General features: G+C 39.5%; 1 protein-coding gene across 3 annotated transcripts in view; it reads right to left on the reverse strand.

The window, feature by feature from the left end:
- Positions 1 to 15,386, reverse strand: part of LIMA1 (LIM domain and actin binding 1) — an 83,320-nt gene extending 67,934 nt beyond the window's left edge. For all 3 annotated transcript variants that reach the window (XM_053226219.1, XM_027036106.2, XM_053226218.1), the window contains exon 1: positions 15,252 to 15,386. The gene's annotated coding sequence lies outside the window, so the exon portion shown is untranslated. The remainder of the gene's footprint in view (positions 1 to 15,251) is intronic.
- Between the last annotated feature and the right edge of the window lie 2,231 nt (positions 15,387 to 17,617).

The following is a 17,617-nucleotide window of genomic DNA, read 5'->3' on the forward strand; positions in this document are numbered from 1 at the left end:
GAGGTACACCCCCCCCCCAAGAGAAATGAAAAAAAAAAACAAACAAAACGCATGTCCACTCAACAACTTGTACATGATTGTGTATAGTAACATTATTCACAGTAACCCCAAAGTGGACACATTCCAAATATTCATCAACTGATAACTGGATAAACAAAATGTGGTCTATCCATATAAAGGTATGATATTTGGCCATGAAAAGGAATGAAGTACTGATATACGGTACAACATGGGTAAACCTTGAAAAAATTATGCCAAGTGAAAGAAACCAGTCACAAAGATCATATATTGTATGATTCTATTTCATGTCTAGGATGGGCATGCCTATAGAAACACAAAGTAGAGGGGCGCCTGGGTGGCTCAGCCGGTTGAGCGTCTGACTTCATCTCAGGTCATGATCTTGCAGTCTGTGGGTTCGAGCCCCGCGTCGGGATCTGTGCTGACGGCTCACAGCCTGGAGCCTGCTTCAGATTCTGTGTCTTCTTCTCTCTTGCCCCTCCCCAACTTGTGCTCTGTCTCTCTCTGTCTCTCAAAAATAAATAGGGGCGCCTGGGTGGCTCAGTCGGTTAAGCGTCCGACTTCAGCTCAGGTCACGATCTCGTGGTATGTGAGCCCGAGCCCTGCGTCGGGCTCTGTGCTAACTGCTCAGAGCCTGGAGCCTGTTTCAGATTCTGTGTCTCCCTCTCTCTCTGACCCTCCCCCGTTCATGCTCTGTCTCGCTCTGTCTCTCTCTGTCTCAAAAATAAATAAATGTTAAAAAAAATTTTTTTTAAATAAAAAATAAATAAATAAATAAATGTAAAAAAATAAAAAAAAGAAAGAAACACAAAGTAGATAAGTGGTTGCCTCACACATGCAGGGGGGTTGAAGGGGATTGGACTGACTGCTAAAGGGTGTGGGTTTTTTTCTGGGAGGTGATAAAAACGTTGTAATACTGATTGTGGTGATGGCTGCACAACTCTGTGAATATACCAAAAACCACTGAACTGCACACTTTAAACAGGTAAATTATATGGTATATGAGTATTTCAATAAAACTTCTATTTTAAAAATTACAGTTTGGGGGCACCTGGGTAGCTCAGTCAGTTAAACATTTGACTCTGGATTTCGGCTCAGGTCATGATCTCACAGTCTGTGAGTTCAAGCCCCGTGTCAGGCTCTGTGCAGACAGTGTGGAGCCTGCTTGTGATTCTCTCTCTCTCTCCCTCACTCTTTGCCCCTCCCCTGCTTGTGCAAGCTCTTTCTATCTCTCTCTCAAAATAAATAAACTTAAAAAAATTATAGTTTTAAAGCCACTAGACTGGATGATAGCTGATCACTGAGGTCCCTGAGAATTCTCAGTGTGCCCTCAACACAGGGCTCACATCACCTATCCTCACGTCTTGGTTATTTGGGGGCAGAGCAGTACCATGGAAACACCAGCTGATTCCAGTCCTGATTCCAGTGCTAACCAGATGCATGGCAACCACTCTGTCCTACACTTTCCTTCTGTATAAAATGAGGATGATAACCCTAAGATACAGGGTTGTGCTAAAAATAAAAGGAGATAATAAATGAAAAACAGTGCCTGGCACATTGCTTGAGGTCACAGCCAAATCTTGTTAGTACTGTCGTATGCCTCTGTGTCTAAACACATTGAATAAACATTATTCTAAAGGTTTAGTTAACAGATTACATATTTTGGCTTAGCTTAGTTTATATGTCATACTGTCTTAACAAGGCCTATGTCATAAGGCTCTGATGAAAATAATTCATAAATGTAGCATATTCTTCAGCTGTTTGACTTTTTTTAGTGCAAAAATTACTCTATAATATTATATAATGGAGGTAGTAATGCTAGTTGAAAAGACATTAGTGGTGCCTTTAAAAGATCAAAATTTTTATTTTATAATTATTCGAAGAACTACCTCTTCCTAAATGTTTTGGACATGTAAGCAATTACTTTTTTGTAGCTTTTTGTCCAAAAGTCAAATGAAACATGAATCACTTCTTTAGTATAAATGTAAAACTAAATTGCAAAAAGGAAAAGTCCAGATATAAATGTTAGGCCTTCATAAGGTTCTTATGCAATTTAAAATTTTTTGATCTTTAATTAGGTTAGTGGTTTTCAAAAAGAGCTTCAGCAGCCAAGGTGGAATCAATGAGCATCCTTTTTGTATCCCCACATCACCACCGTCTTTCACCTTCCTCCTTTCCTTCGGGGAACCTCTCACTCCACAGGTTTCAACAAGCACTCCAAACTGGAGCCGCCATTTTCTTCTTTGCCTCGCTTCTTTGTCATAGTGATTGGTCACGCGATGGGCCTGCTTGTCATAAACAATTATGTAGACACATACAATATAAGAAATCGAAGTCTCTGCCTGCTCTTGCACACCCCTTCCCCCAAGACAACTCTACTTGCCAAAGGTAACCTCTGTCACGCTTTGGAGCATAAACCTTCTGATATTGCCCATGCATGATAATAATAGCAAACACCCAGCATAATATGTCAGTCACTGTCCTAAGCATTCCACAAATATTATCTCATTTTATCCTCACAACAACTCATGAGGTGGACATTATAGTGATACCTATTTTACAAATGAGGAAACTGAGGCACAGTGAGGTTAACACCAGTGTACATGAACATACTTTTTTTTTTTAACAATTACAATGACTTTATGTTAATATGCTATTCGGCAACTATTTGTTTCCTCTTGAACATCGTCTCACACATGACAGGAAGACATATAGGAAAGGACATATAGATGGAGGAGGACATAGAGATCTACTTCACCCTTTCAGTACCAAATACTATTTCACTCTGCAATAGTCTATAACTTATTTAACCAGGCCCCTGTCAATGAACATAGAGGTTGCTGTAGGTTCTTCATTATTAAGAACAAGACGGCAATGAAAATGTTTCTATCATTGCCTACTTGGAAGTATGCATCCATGGCATAAATTCTTGGAAGCAGCATTTCTAGTAAAAGGTCTATGCATCAAAATTTTAATACACATTCCCAAGTTTTTCTCCAAAAAAGTTGCATCAATTTGTATATATTTTTGCATCCATTTATATTTGAACCATCAGCTATATGAGAAAGACTATTCTCCACATCCTTGTGAATATTGAGCATTGCTAATCCTTTTTATATTTTCCAATCTGCTAGATGTATGAAAAATGGTATATTATTGTTTTACTTTTCATTCCTTTACTCATGGGGAAAGTTGAACATATTTTCAAATATGTGCTGGCCCCTCAATACATTTATTTTTTGAAACTACAGTTGTTTTTAAAACATTGTTTATAAATTGTTGATTATCTTTACAACTTAGTTACTTTTTAAAATGGCACAAGGACTTTAGTAATATCATGTGTAACTCCTTGTACAATTCAAATTGCCTCTCACAGCAGCTGTCCTTTCCCGGTGTCTGATTCCTATCCAGATCTCATTAATATTCTTTCCAAACAGAAACGTTGTTTGACTACACAGATGAGATCGTTTCTGTAGAGTTCCCTTTTGTAGGGCACCCACCCCTTGACTACTCATTAATATTCCCACTGACACCGACAATCCAAGCATTAAGATCACTGTTTGGGATTGTGCTTCAGCTGCTACCCTCAACTAGCCAACCTAACACTTCTTAGTTGTGCAGGGGTCAAGGGTGGGGAGGTGAGGCAGGGGTTGGGGAGGGTGCTTTGAATATCAGGATCATCTTTGGAATCTGAATCTCTCATGTAAAGTCTGAACACTTCTAATTTTTCTTAAGAGTCCTCTATGATTCCAATGTAAAAATAGCTTTGGGTGTTTAGACTTGGTTTGATCCCAGGGTTCTTAGGCCTCAGCAGGGAGGCAGACACAGGCCCTAATCACCAACCATCTAGATGGACTGTGTCAGAATCAGATAAAAAAAAAATCTGGGCCACCTTAGCGTAAGCCTGGGGCCAGGTTATTGAGTACTGGTCATATGCAGGGTGATTCATTCCATTTGGTTTTACTCCCGTAGTCCCTATAATATCATGAAACAAATTTTTATTTAAATTTATTTATTTTATTTTATCTTGAGAGAGACAGCAAGCAGGGCAGGAGCAGAATCCCAGGTAGGCTCGATGCTGCCACCTCAGAGCCCGACTCAGGGCTCAAGCTCACAACCATGAGATCATGACCTGAGCTGAAATCAAGAGTTGGACACTTAACCAACTGAGCTACCCAGGTGCCCCGAAACAAATACTATTATTCTCATCTTACAGAGAAATAAACTGAGGCTCAGAAAGGTTAAATAACCTGCCAAAGATTACATAGCTAGTAAGTGGCAGAGCCAAGATTTGGGACAGTCCGACAGACACTAATGTCCATGTTCTAACTACTTACTGCAAAACACAAGTTCCGGGTCTCTGGGGGGTGGTCTGGGCCAGTCTTATCCTAAGTGTCTTGAAACTAGAAGGGATGGGTAAGGGTTGGGCCAAATGCCCCAGTCTGTTCCATATCTAAGCCGATTCTGTCTCCAGTTTCTTTCAGCCTAGGTCTACATCTTGAATCTACTACTTGCTTATGGGGTAACACTAGGAAAATTACTCTAAGCCTCAGTCTCATCATCTCTAAAATGTTCCTTTAGCTCAGTGCTAAAATAAGTGCTTATAAAGTAACAGTGGTGCTGGTAAGAAAAATAGCTAATGTCTATTGAATGTTTACCACGTGTCAGATCCTGTTTTGTTTTGCATATATAAACTTATTAATCCTCACGGTAGCAAACTCAGAATATTGCCGTCGCACTCTACAGATGAAGAAACTGAGGCCCAGAAAGGCCAAATAAATGTTAACTTATTCATTTTTTAGGAGGCTGGGATGAAAATAAAATGACCTCTTGCAGAGAGAATAAACTACAATTGCCATTCTAGTGCACACTATATTTTAGGGTCAACTTATTTTCGTTATATCAGCAAGAAAAAAAGAGCACCTTGAATGTCATCTCTGAGAAACTGGCAGTACCTACCAGGAACATCAGATCTGCTTAAAACCCTGACACTGTTTCTCTGCACCCAAAAGTCTAAATCTCTCTCAAATTATACTGTTTAAGGGCCAAATTTTAGGTGTTCTTAACACCTCTGTAAAAACTCTAACTGGAAGATGATATAATTATCACCATCCTACACAGCTTCTATCACTTTATTCATTAATTTGAATAACTTATCTTCTTGCACTTTTGAAACCCAAATTAGCTTTTTACATAATTGTGGTAGCATTCACATATCTCATTTTAGTAAAAGAGTAACCTGTAGTTACAGCCTTTAAAAACGAACTTTGGTCTAAAATTTTTAGGTCACAAAGAACCACCCAAGATTCTTTCTAATCTTTTTTTTTTCTTCTTTAAATTAAAAATTACCCAATCTACTCCAAGTTTGATTCGACTTCTCTCTCAAATCTAATTTGTAATTTTTCTCTGCTTGGTTCTTCTTCCTCCTCCCTGTGCCCAGTTGATAATTAACACATTGTAAGGACAAACATAATCCAATGGATTGAGTCTTTTTTCAGTATTTTTCGCACATAGTAAGGAAAACCTCTATCAGTACATAGAAAAGCAGATAATTATGTCAGTAACTTCAAATTTAAAGCGAAAAGTAGAAAAAGGCACAGTTAATTGGAAAAATAATGTGGAAATTTATAGTCAACAGAGACCATTATAGAAAGCATAGATTTACTCTGAATAGCCTGTTTCTCCTTTAACCTTTGTACCATTCCATACTTTAACATCAGATGCATCAAATATCAGTGCCTGGTACAGTGTAGGGACTCAATAAACATCTGTCATATAAATAGAAAACAGCATTATGCTAGTTCTCAGTTGCCACATATCAAAACAAAGGCCCACCTACATAATTGAATGTCTATAAACTACATGCTCACAGGTCTTGCCAATCACATGCTTAATTAAGACAAAGTGGCTAATTAAAGAACCTTCTTTACAATGTCAAAGCAGAAGAATCATGTACACTTATTTTAAGAAGGCTGCTTCCATTAAGGATATAACCTCCTTATACCAGTCCTTTGTCCTTAATAATTAATTGAGTTCTCTCCAAATACAGGGCTTCTTAGTTTCACTCCTGGCCATTTCCAGGAAGGACCTGGCTTCCATTCTTCTTATCTGAAATTTTAGATGATGTGTTTCTTTCAGGACCTGCTCAATCTGAAAGGCCAGTTCAGATCAATTGAACCAATTCCTTCAAGCAAGAGGAGAATTAAAACAGGCTTACTGAAAAGTGACTCTTCTCTAGGTAAGTTCTCTAATCTTTCCTTTCTGTAAAAATCTGAGCAGCTCACCCAGAACAATGCTTTAATCAAGGACAAGCATAGCTGAGGCTGATCAAACAAAGAATTACCAAACCATAGAGCCACAGAAGTGACAAAATTTTGTACTTATCTCAACTAACTTATGCATCTTATTTCTTAGGGACCGGTTACAAATGTAGAACGTTAATGTTTCAACTACATTTTCATGTTTACCTTCTAAAAATTATATCAAATTATGGTGCTGTTTTAAAAAGTTATTGAGAGGCATTTAATTGAGTAGTGGGCTTTTGGGTGACATGGGAAAATGAATCAGTGGGTCTCAGTTTCTACATCTCAAAAACATATTCACAAGGGATGGTTGTAAGCATTAAATGAGGGGAAAAAAAACCCAGAGTACTTTGAAAACTATAAGTTGCTATAAAAACTATTGTAATTTCTAATAAAGTTTCAAGCCAGTTTCAAGAAAAAATGGAATTAAAGAATAAGTCTACCCAATGAAGAGAAATTGGAAGAAATTATAACTGATGAGTTAGACTGGTTCAAAGAGATGTTAACAAGAAACATCTTGTTTATTTTTTTGTTTTGTTTTGTTTTTGAGAGAGAGAGAGAGAGAGAGAGAGAGAGAGAGAGAGAGAGAGCACAAACACACATAGGGGAGGAGCAGAGTGAGAGAGAATCTTAAGCAGGCTGCAAGTTCATTGTGGAGCCCGACAGGAGGCTCAATCTCACAACTGTGAGATCATGACCTGAGCCAAATCAAGAGTCAGACACTCAGCCAACTAAGCCACCCAAGCTCCCAAGAAACACCTTGTTTAAGGCTATTGCTAAAAATCTTTCAAATCAATAGGCATGTAGTAAATATAATGAACATCATTTCATGTTTCCTTGAGGATTCTAGGTAGCTTTCTTATTTTTCTTCTAGAGAAGGAAACCAGAAGAAAACTTTTGGTTGCTTGAGGATTGGTTGGATTCTAATTTTGCTCACTTTTAAAAATGTAATGAGAGTTTAAAGACTAGAATTGGCCAGCAGTAACAACCCTGGAAGTAGATGCTGACAGCAGTAGTAAAATAGTGGCCTGGATCCTGGGAACACCTTGGAAAGCCTGCATTCAGATGGAAGTGAATCCTGGCTATCACAGTCTCCATTTTTCCTGCTACCTTCAGAAACCCTCAGAGGCTGCTACCTGATTTGAACCCTGATGGAACTACATCAGCTGTTGTCCATTAAAAAACAACAACAAAACTTTGAGTTGCAAACCAAAACAGGACTTGGTAAAATGAAAAGTCTATCTTCAAGGCTTATGTGTGCATTCAACAAATACTTACTGAGGACTTACCACATGTCAAGCAGTGCTCTGTTTGCTAAAGACATGACATTGAAAGTGAGACAAGGTCTCTGCTCTCATGAAGCTTCCATTCTACTGAGGAAGCAGGACAATTAAAAACTGTGATTAGTGCAGTGAAGGAAATGCAAGGAGAGTAACTGAAGTGGCAGTAGGAAAAGGGGCAGATGCCTTAGATAGTGGTCAGGGAAAGCCTCCTTGAGTGAATGACATTTGAGCTGAGACCTGAATGATGGGGAGGAGATACGCAGCCAGCCAGGCAAAGAGAACAGATGTAGGAGTTTTCAACGTGTAAGAAATAGCAAATGCAAAGGCACTGAGGCAGGAAAAATATGACTAGGGAGTGGATGAAAAGTATGAGAAGATGACAGAGATGAGTGGCAGCACTCATCCTTAAATAAGGATTTACAAGCAGTGGTAAAAGATCTCAACTTTATTCTAAGTGTGGTGCAAAGCCAAACATTTCTATGGAATACTGGTTGCAAGATGAGATATATTTCATATACTTTATGATATTTAATTGCTTATTATATGTATAATGACTACAAAATGGAAATGAAAGGCAAAGTTCTCACAATTAGACTTATAATCATTTAAGGAAGCAATAATTCATAGTGACAGCATTAAGGTAAAAAAAAAAAAAAAAGAAGTAAAAATAAAGTGCTAAGTGAAGACTGGGGAGGGAGCCAATGATTAAAATAGAACAAATTAGAGGCTTCATTTTTTAAAAGGAGCATTTTATTTGAGCTCTTAAGGAAAAGGATTTAGGCAGGAGTGGGAGGAGGGAGAGGAGCATGAGGCTGTGGGAACTGCATGAGCAAAGGCACAGAGGCAGGAAAGGACAGGGTGGGTCCAGGAAACCATGAATCACTGTATGGCTACAATGCCAGGTGGGTGGGTAGTGATGTGGGAGATAAGTCTGGAAAAATAGGCTGTCAGGGTGTGGGAGTGGGGGTCTTGAATAGCATTCAGAGAAATTGAGATTTAATATACTTGTGCTTTGCTTCCCCTTAAGTGTGTAAATGAATCTCCTGAGGCACTTGTTAAAACTGCAGGTTCCCAGACCCCATTCCCCCAAATATATCAGTTTATAAGTCTAGGTGGGACTTGGGAACCTACCTTTTTTAACCAACACCCCAGGCGATTCTGAAACAGGTAATCAAGGAAACCATACTTTGAGAGTCGGTGTTCTATTTTTTAATGACAGCTCTGGTCTAAAGGGGAAAAACTGAAGCCAATTCTAAGGACTAGAGAAAAAAGGGGGGTATTAATTAGAACAATGACAAAGAGCCATTATCACTGTTGGAGTAGAATCAACCAAATGTAGTGAGTTTTGATTAAATGTGGGAAATGAGACTAAAACTTTCAAGACAACTTCAAGCTTTCTCCTTAGGGAAACTAGGTGGACATAATGCCTGGTACATAGGGACTATCCACATAGGCCCGGTAGTTGGAGACAGGGATCTGGAGCTCAGGAGATATGCAAAGGCACTAAACACATTGCTTTGGTACTCCTAAATAAATTCAAGACAAAGAATTAAACATAAGAAGTAAAACCATAAAAACTAGAAGGAAATCGAACTGAATACTTAATCCATCTCCAGAAGGCAAAAGGCTTCACAAAATAAAAGCAACAAAAGAATCCCAAAGGAAAAGATCTACAGATAACTAAAAGGCAAATAACTAAACATTTGACCACAGGGCAAATAATTAATATTCTTAAAATGAAGAGCTTGTACAAATACCAAAGAAGAACCCCCACTCTGAATAGTTTCTGTATGGAATACTGGAAGTTGTTGAGTACCTTGGCTTCGCAACTTAAACAGGCTGTCATAAAATGAGATTTGCTTTGTATCATTAGAGATGGTGGGGCTTTGTGGCATACATCAGCAGGGCTCCAATGACTTACGTAACTAGGTTGCCAAGTGTCAATCCATAGGAGTGCCTAAAAATTACCAATCTTTGCAACTTCTATTGTTCTGCCTTTAGGTTCTATTAAGCCTTACTACCCACTATGAAAATTGCCTTTACTGCATCCAGTCTTTTTCCTCGGGCTCTATATATCTAAAATGGGCAACAGGTCAGGGACGGGACAAAAAATAATTTCACAATGTCTAGAGAGCAGTGGCTTGTAAGTCACCCTTTCGGTGCAGACGGTGTATGGACTTTGGGATCAATAACCCAACCCTGTTCACTTTACAGATAAGGCTCAGAGAGGATGGGTGACTTTCCCAAGACGACCTAAGTGGTTGGTTCCCAACACCAAGGTGGCAATTCTGACTTTCAAGGAGGCACCCCTTCCATTTTGCAGTGCTGCTCCCACAAACATAAGCTCTGGCTCCTTATACCAACGGGCATTTAAAACACCACCATTTCAACTACTGCACACTTTCCACTTCATCCCTTCACTCATTCAATTTGGCCTAACAAAAATCTGTACTCCCTCCCCATAACCCCAAATAAATGAAAGAACCCCGAACAAAAAACAACATAATTAAAATGTTAAGACCCCAATAAAAATGGGAATGGACTAACCCAAAGACAGTTCACAGAAGAAACTGAAATGGACGTGAATATATGAAAAATGTTTGCTCTCACTAATAAATACAAATTAATCACTTTTGCTTATCAAATTAATAACGATAAAAAAATAAGATCCAATATTATGAAGGAGGCACTCAGGCACTCACAATCACTGCAGGTGAGAGTATTAATTACAGTCTAATCTTTATGAAAAGCAATTTGGCAGCAGGTTTAGTGGTTTTTAATTTTTATGCCCTATGACCCAGTAATTGAACTTCTGGCAATCTAACCTAAGGAAACAGTGAGTGATCTGTACAAAGATTTATGCATCAATTTGTTCTCATTGTTTTTCACTTGTTAATAATATTGTAACAATTGAAATACCCTAGTACACACGTAAATTATGCAACAGCAACACATTAGGACATTGAACATCCATTATAATTGTTTTCAAATAATTTTGATGCCACTGAAAATTATGACATAATGTAAAGTGAAAAAGCAGATACAAAACTATATCTACTACAATAGGATGAGCCTAATTACCTGTGTATGTCTGTGTGTGTGTGTGTGTGTGTGTGTGTGTGTGTGTGTGTATCAAAGGAAAAAAAGACTGAAAGGAAATATACCAAATAGTTCCCACTGGAACAGATTATGGAATATTTTGCCTTCTTTATTTTTCCTCAAGTTTTCTATAATAAGCATATGTAATTCTTATCTTCCAACTATATATGCATATTTGTCTATGTGAAAATAAAATAAGAATATGAAATGAAATATGAAAGTTTCATATGAAATTTTATATGAAATATGAAAAAAGCTTCAAAGCGAATCAGCAAATCACTCACATGGAGATGTTAGTTGAAATTGCAGAAATAAATCAGTCTGCACAGGGAGAGAGCATTATAAGAACAGGATGCTAAGCCAAGGCAAAAACCCATACTTAAGGGGCAAAAGACTGAGTTAGTGAAGGGGCATGGGAGGAAGTGGTTAGATTAGAAGATGGACAACCAGGAAAGTCATGTCAAGAAAGCCAACTAAAAGAAATAACCAAAAAAGTTGTCCACTTGGTCAAGTGTTGCCAAGTGGTAACTAAGGAGGACAGTGACAGGGCCATTCCAGGGAAGTCACTGGGTAGGATGCAAGGACAGACAGGTTTCCTCCAGTGCTAGAGGTGGAAGCCAAATCTGAGCAAATGTTACCTAGTCAGTGAAACTGACTATGAGGAAAAGAAGTCCCAGGCCATTTGTTTAAATTTCAGTTTATGTGGGAAAAAAAAGATTGTGGAAATCTAAAACCGAGTAAAAGTATATCAGGATTACTAATCTATGGGCAATGAAACAAAAATTGGCAATACTTCGGAGTGCAAGAAAAAACATGTTTGAGGGTTTGTGAAACTTTCTAAACTCCATTAGAGGATGAATAAGGGAAAAAATAGCTCCATACTTGTTATCAGAAAAAAAGTTGCATCTTTTCACCCCTAGAGATGGAAGTTCTTAGGTTTCAGTGTAGCATTATGAAGAAATTCTTTAAAAGAAAATAAAAAGAATGTAAAATATGATGGTATCATGTTAACTTCTCATGACTGCAAATGTGAAGTCTCTAGAAACATTTTCAAGGGTGAAGAAATCATTTGACATGCTAAATAATGGACTGTTTGTTGGGTCAAACCATGTCCTTTTAATAAAAAGGGGTCTCCATTAGAACAGTAACTTGACTGGGTCTCAAGGACTTTGCATCCAGCCACAGAATAAACACATCGGTATGGTTCTACCAAGAGTACCATTTACCACAGAATCTCAGTTCCACAATCATTAGGAAACTACTCAATTTACAACCACTCATTTGTTACTAAAGAACTTTAAGAGTCTGTGTTAAGTAATTTAACATCACCTGGAGATTACTGTACGCAATCCAAAATAAAGTACTTTAACTGCCTATCACAAAACATAGTGAAACCTTAAGAAACATAGAAACCTTAAGAAAAAAAAAAAAAGCTTTTTCTTATGGAAATTCCTGACTTAGGGACCAAGTCACACATTTTCCTATCTGCAGAAAGAGTGCAATTCCAATCTAAATAAAAGTCACCTATTTCTGAGCGTATGGAAGAATACTGAAAACCTGTTCTGCTGTCAATATAGACTGATGAATTCTCCCAATTTGTGGTTAGGTAGCCTTTTATGGCAAAGATGTCTAATGATCTCCTGTGCTCTCAAAATTCTTTTGTGTCTGTGTGTATATGTCTTTGGTGAACCCTTCTGGTACAGAAGCCCTAAGTCAGTTACAGTTGATTTTTGAAGAACATCAGGGGAAAGCGAAGAATTTGAAACCCCAAGAGGAACAATACTTAAAATTGAACTTGAAAGTATTTTAAGGGAAAAAGATAATTGTTACAGATACCGAAAATACATGCAAATACTGACTGGCTTTCCAAAAATTCCCAGTGAAACCACTTTCCCAGAGTGTAAACAGAAAGAAAGGAGGTAAGTAATTGTCAAAGAAATGTGTCCATCGAGTACCATGGCTCAAATTACCAAATGAGACAACCATCATCTGTTTTATTAACTCAGAATCTCTATTTAAAAATGAAAAACATAATCATATAGAAGGGACTGTATCATGTTCATCCTCTATATACTAGATCACTGGCACACAGCAGGCAATTCATAAAAGCCTGAAGTTACATGGAAAGCGCTTAAGACTATCATAGACTTCAGATCATAAAGCTCTGCAAGGAATCTTCAAACACTTCTGACCCTTTCCTCTTTCGTTCATTTACCCATCCTGTCTCCCGACAGAAAGAAAGAAAGAAAGAAAGAAAGAAAGAAAGAAAGAAAGAAAGAAAGAAAGAAAGAAAGAAAGAAAGAAAGAAAGAGAAAAGAAAGGAAAGAGACATTTTGAAGGTACCTTAGCAAGAAAAAAATATCCTGTCATCATGATGCGCTGTTAATAGAAATATTTTCACTTCTGAAGCTTTCTCTTTTTAGAATTATTAGAAGGTTGAAAATTGGCCCACTTTTAACCAGAGTCTGGAACAAAACTGGACTGTACCAAGTTAAAGTTACACAATGAAGCAATTTTACAAAATGGCACTATTTTGCTAAGGTTGCCAATACACTATTCTATTCCCAGAAGTTCTACAGTTCAGGGACTACATGATAACAACACTTCAAGGCCCAATACAGAGCAGTGAAAAGCAGCTCCACCAACCATTAATGAACTACCACAGAATTAAGGACAAGTCTTAATTCCATCTTCAAAAGGCCATAATGTTGGCAGAACACCAGGTAGGACATATACGCAATACAAATGTCTGAGGAAAATACTTCACCAATACTCAAAGTTTTTTGCGTTATTTTGTTTACAAGGAAAAGTAGAAGAGGGACATAGCACTCTGGCCTCATCTCTAGCATAGCACTGATTTCACCAAAACTGTAAGTTTTATCTATTGATTCTGCCTAACTCATTTGATTTTAACTAAGCTTTTTTAGAGTAGGGATGTTCAGAACTTTTTTTTTTTTTTTAATGTTTGCTCATTTTTGAAAGAGAGCACGGAAGACAGAGCACAAGCAGGGGTGGGGCGGAGACAGAGGGGGACACAGAATCTTAAGCAGGCTCCAGGCTCCGAGCTGTCAGTATGGAGCCTGATGCGGGGCTCGAACTCACGAACCGTTAGATCATGACCTGAGTCCAAGTCGGACACTTGACCAACTGAGCCACCCAGGCGCCCAAAGTTTTTTCTTTCTTTCTTTCTTTTTTCTTTTTTTTTTTTTTTTTAATGTTTGGGGATGTTCGGAACTTTGAATCCATACTATAACTGACAAAACGAGGCACTCAATAACTGTTTTGTCCAAAAAATGAAATAAATAAATTCCTAAATTATTTAATACCATGTTATGTATCACTCTGTCGATGCAAAACAAGGAAATAGATGTGGACACAAACCTTTTTTTTTTTTTTTTTTAACCTTCTCTCCTGCCAATTCTATACCTTTTCGGAGGTCTACCTAAGACAATCATCCTATAGCCGGGTTATTACTCCACAGAAACTTAGAAAATGTTTGTTGAAGGTCATCTTCTTTTGTGTCTCCATCAGACCTCAGAAGAAAGTGTTATTTTATGGTTTCTAAAATATTTATCACTTGTGAATAGTATTAGTAACTATGGGGATAAAAAGTATTGTGTTTAACCACTTAACAGCAAAAGAAAGAATAATGCAAAAGAAGACCTCTCCCCCAAAGGGGTATTGTCTCAAGGCTGATAACTCCCTAAGTACTTTCACTAACTTGAGGAGCCAAGTCAGTAGAACCATCTGGATTAGGCAGACTTTTGAAAGCCGGAATTAGGTGAAAGACAATAGTAGTTCAAATATCTCTCACTAGGATCAGCTAAACTCGTTCTAAGCACCAGTAAGGAGGCAAGGAAGGACGCCAGATGGTTGGCTCCTAGCACGTACAACTTCAAGCTTAGTAGGTGTAGCCAGGGGTGTACAGTTACCTTATATTAACACCTACCTATATTGGTGACAGGTGTCAGTGATATATACGCGACAGTGATTCGGGGATGACACACTCAGCTGCAAGGACTGCTATATTCTCAACATGCCTCAAAGGGGTGTAAGTGTCTTAGAGTTCAGTAGGCAGCATAGAATGGGGAAAAATCGAAGACAGAGGGAATGGCTTTAAATGAAGAAGGGAAAAAAGCAGTTGAATATCAGAATATTTCCCTAGGAGACTATTTGGAATGTTGATGAACTGCCGCCTTCCTCCACCACACGAAAACTGTATATAGTTAGAAAGGAGTCTTCCCGATGGAAGAGGTGGTCCTATCAGCTCCGGCCCTCAGGCAGCAAAGATTCGGCCCTACATAATTACTCCCAAGACCAGCGCAGTACCTAGACATGAGGAAAAGAGCAAGAGGATCAGCGGTTCCTCTACGCTCTCTCTCTCTCTCTCTCTCTCTCTCTCTCTCTCTCGGCGGGGGTGGGGGGAAGGGGTTCAAGCTCCTGGTGCTACCCCTGGCCCCAGAAGTCGCTGGAGAAGGAGACTGTGGAGGGAAGCCGGGGTCTCGCGCACTCTTCGGCCGTGCAAGATGTGGACAGAGAAGGCCCTTACCTGGCTGAAGGCGGTCTTTCCTCTGTGCTGCTACCAGCGGGGCTACGGGTCCCAGGCACTCTGCCTTGCGCACCTGTCGCGACCCAGCTGCAACACCTACAGCTTCTGCGGCCCCGCCCCGGTCCGGCTCCGAGCCCCGCCCCACCCCGCCCACTGCCGCGGGGGCGCGCACGCCCGCCGGTCTCCCGTGCGGCCTCGGGGCGGGCGTGCGCGTCGCCGACTGCGTGCCCTGCCTTCTGGGCCGCTCGCGTGGCTCCTCGGCGCGCTGTGTTGGCGTCTTGGGAGGCGTGGCTGCCTTTCTAGAGGCAAAGTCTAAGTCTCCGCGCCTATCAGTGAGGGGTGCGCCTACCTTTTGTAGCCTTGAGCTTTGCGTTTCTCTGCTTTGGTCTTAACGCTGACCCAGAGTTACCGCAGTTTGACTCTGGAGCGACTGGGAGGTTTGACCTAGGTTCAACTGTAGGCCAGTCCCCAGCCAGGTTCCTGGTGCTTTCAGGGGTAAGTTTTGTGCAGGGAGAGTGATTTAGAGGAGGTGGCGTGGTGTAGTGGAAAGAGCTATAAATTAATCCAGATTCTACCGCTTGACGTTCATCAAGTCGCTTCACCTCACCAAGGCTGTGTAAATATGAAGGGGTTGGATGGGGCGGATCAAGTTCTTCGAACAGCTCGAACAGTTATTATTCCTTCGCTTAGCATTGGAGCTCTGTGAAAGATTGAGTACGTCAAGAGGCCTACCAGTGCGCCATCCTGACCCCAGATTCTTGGCCCAGTTCCGTGAGGCTGCGTGAGTGCCTCTGATAGAGTCCTTCCTTTTCCTGCACTGCAAAGGTTTCAGATCACAAGTTGTCTGAAGTTTTTTGGAACTCACGTAGCTTGATAAGTGCTACAAGGGGCTTGGGTTACTAACTGCCTATACTTACACTTCCTAAAGCAGTTAAGAGAAATACCTAATGAGGAATTTCCAACAGCAGATGATACATGGACCAATCCGTTGTTCCCTTCTTCCTTCAAATACCCAGGCTAGACTGATTTCTGAATAGGGTAGCAAGCATCAAGACTAGCAAAATTGGCCAGCGACATGGGAATGTAAAAGAGTATGCATATCAATATAGGATGGTACTCCAGAAGATGCATTCCCTTGCAGGTTTAGTTCCCTCAATATATGTCACAGACACACACCCAATTAAAAAAAAAAAAAAAAGCCAATAAAGGCCCTTATTCTCCGCTAAGAAGGCTATGAAACCTAACTGGGGTCAGAGTTTTAGACCTACATTTGAATCTCGACACAGCCACTTAACAACTAGGCAAATTACTCTGAACCCCTCCCTTAGTGCCCTTTTGAAAACAGAGCTAGTCGTACGCCACAGTTGACTTGTACTAGTTTGCAAGGCTCATTGCTAAATTTGGGGGGATTTTATGAGCCAGTTGTTAAGCTCAACCACTGTTAAAAATCAAATTATGTAAATTTACAATTAAATACGTTAAAATCAGGTAATAAATACTCAAAACTCGTCACTTTTTTACAACTTACTTTTACCAATAACTCTTCCTCTGAGAGCATTTGTCTGTTGTATCTTACGGATGGGAATGTATGCATCTCTTCCCAGCTCTGTTCAGAAAGGTCGCATTTGTAGTTTGAAATTGGCTTCAATAGGAACATTTGCATTGCAGAAATTGGCAAAAGTTACAAATGAGGGTTTAGTTTATTGTTTTGTTGATTTTCTAGGCCCAAGTGTCTACAACTTTTTCTGTAAACAAAAAGTAAATGTTTTAGGCTTTCTAGTACATATGGTCTTTGTCACAACTACTCAACTCTTACATTAAAAATGGGTGTGGCCAGGGGCACCTGGGTGGCTCAGTCGGATCTCACCAGGATGAGATCGAGCCCTCCAACTGGCTCCATGCTGGGCTTGGAGCCTGCTTAATTAAGATCCTCTCTCTCCCTCTCCCTCCACTTGTGCACGCTTGCTCTCTCTCCCTCTCAAAAAAATGGATGTGGCTATGTTCCAGTAAAGCTTCATTTACAAAAACAGTCAGTAGTCTTGTAGAGAAAATGTTGATAATGCAGAATTAAACTTTACATGTATCACATTCCTGGCCTTGACATTGTGAATAGCACAAAAAATTGAAGTAGTCTTTCAGTATTCAAAAACTATCATCCAATTCAGCAAACAAGTTGCTCATGTCATTGATAAATGAGTGAAATTCCAATACACTTCTTCACTATTTTACTTTTTTTTTATCTTACTGGTTAACTTAAATGAAAATATCAACCAACATCCGTGTCTGAACCTCACTTTTTTTTAAGTTTATTTGTTTTGAGAGAGGGAGTGGGTGCACATGTTAAGGGGGGGCGGGGAGGGGGAGAG

Source organism: Acinonyx jubatus, chromosome B4 (assembly GCF_027475565.1).
Source record: "Acinonyx jubatus isolate Ajub_Pintada_27869175 chromosome B4, VMU_Ajub_asm_v1.0, whole genome shotgun sequence".
Taxonomy (NCBI): domain Eukaryota; kingdom Metazoa; phylum Chordata; class Mammalia; order Carnivora; family Felidae; genus Acinonyx; species Acinonyx jubatus.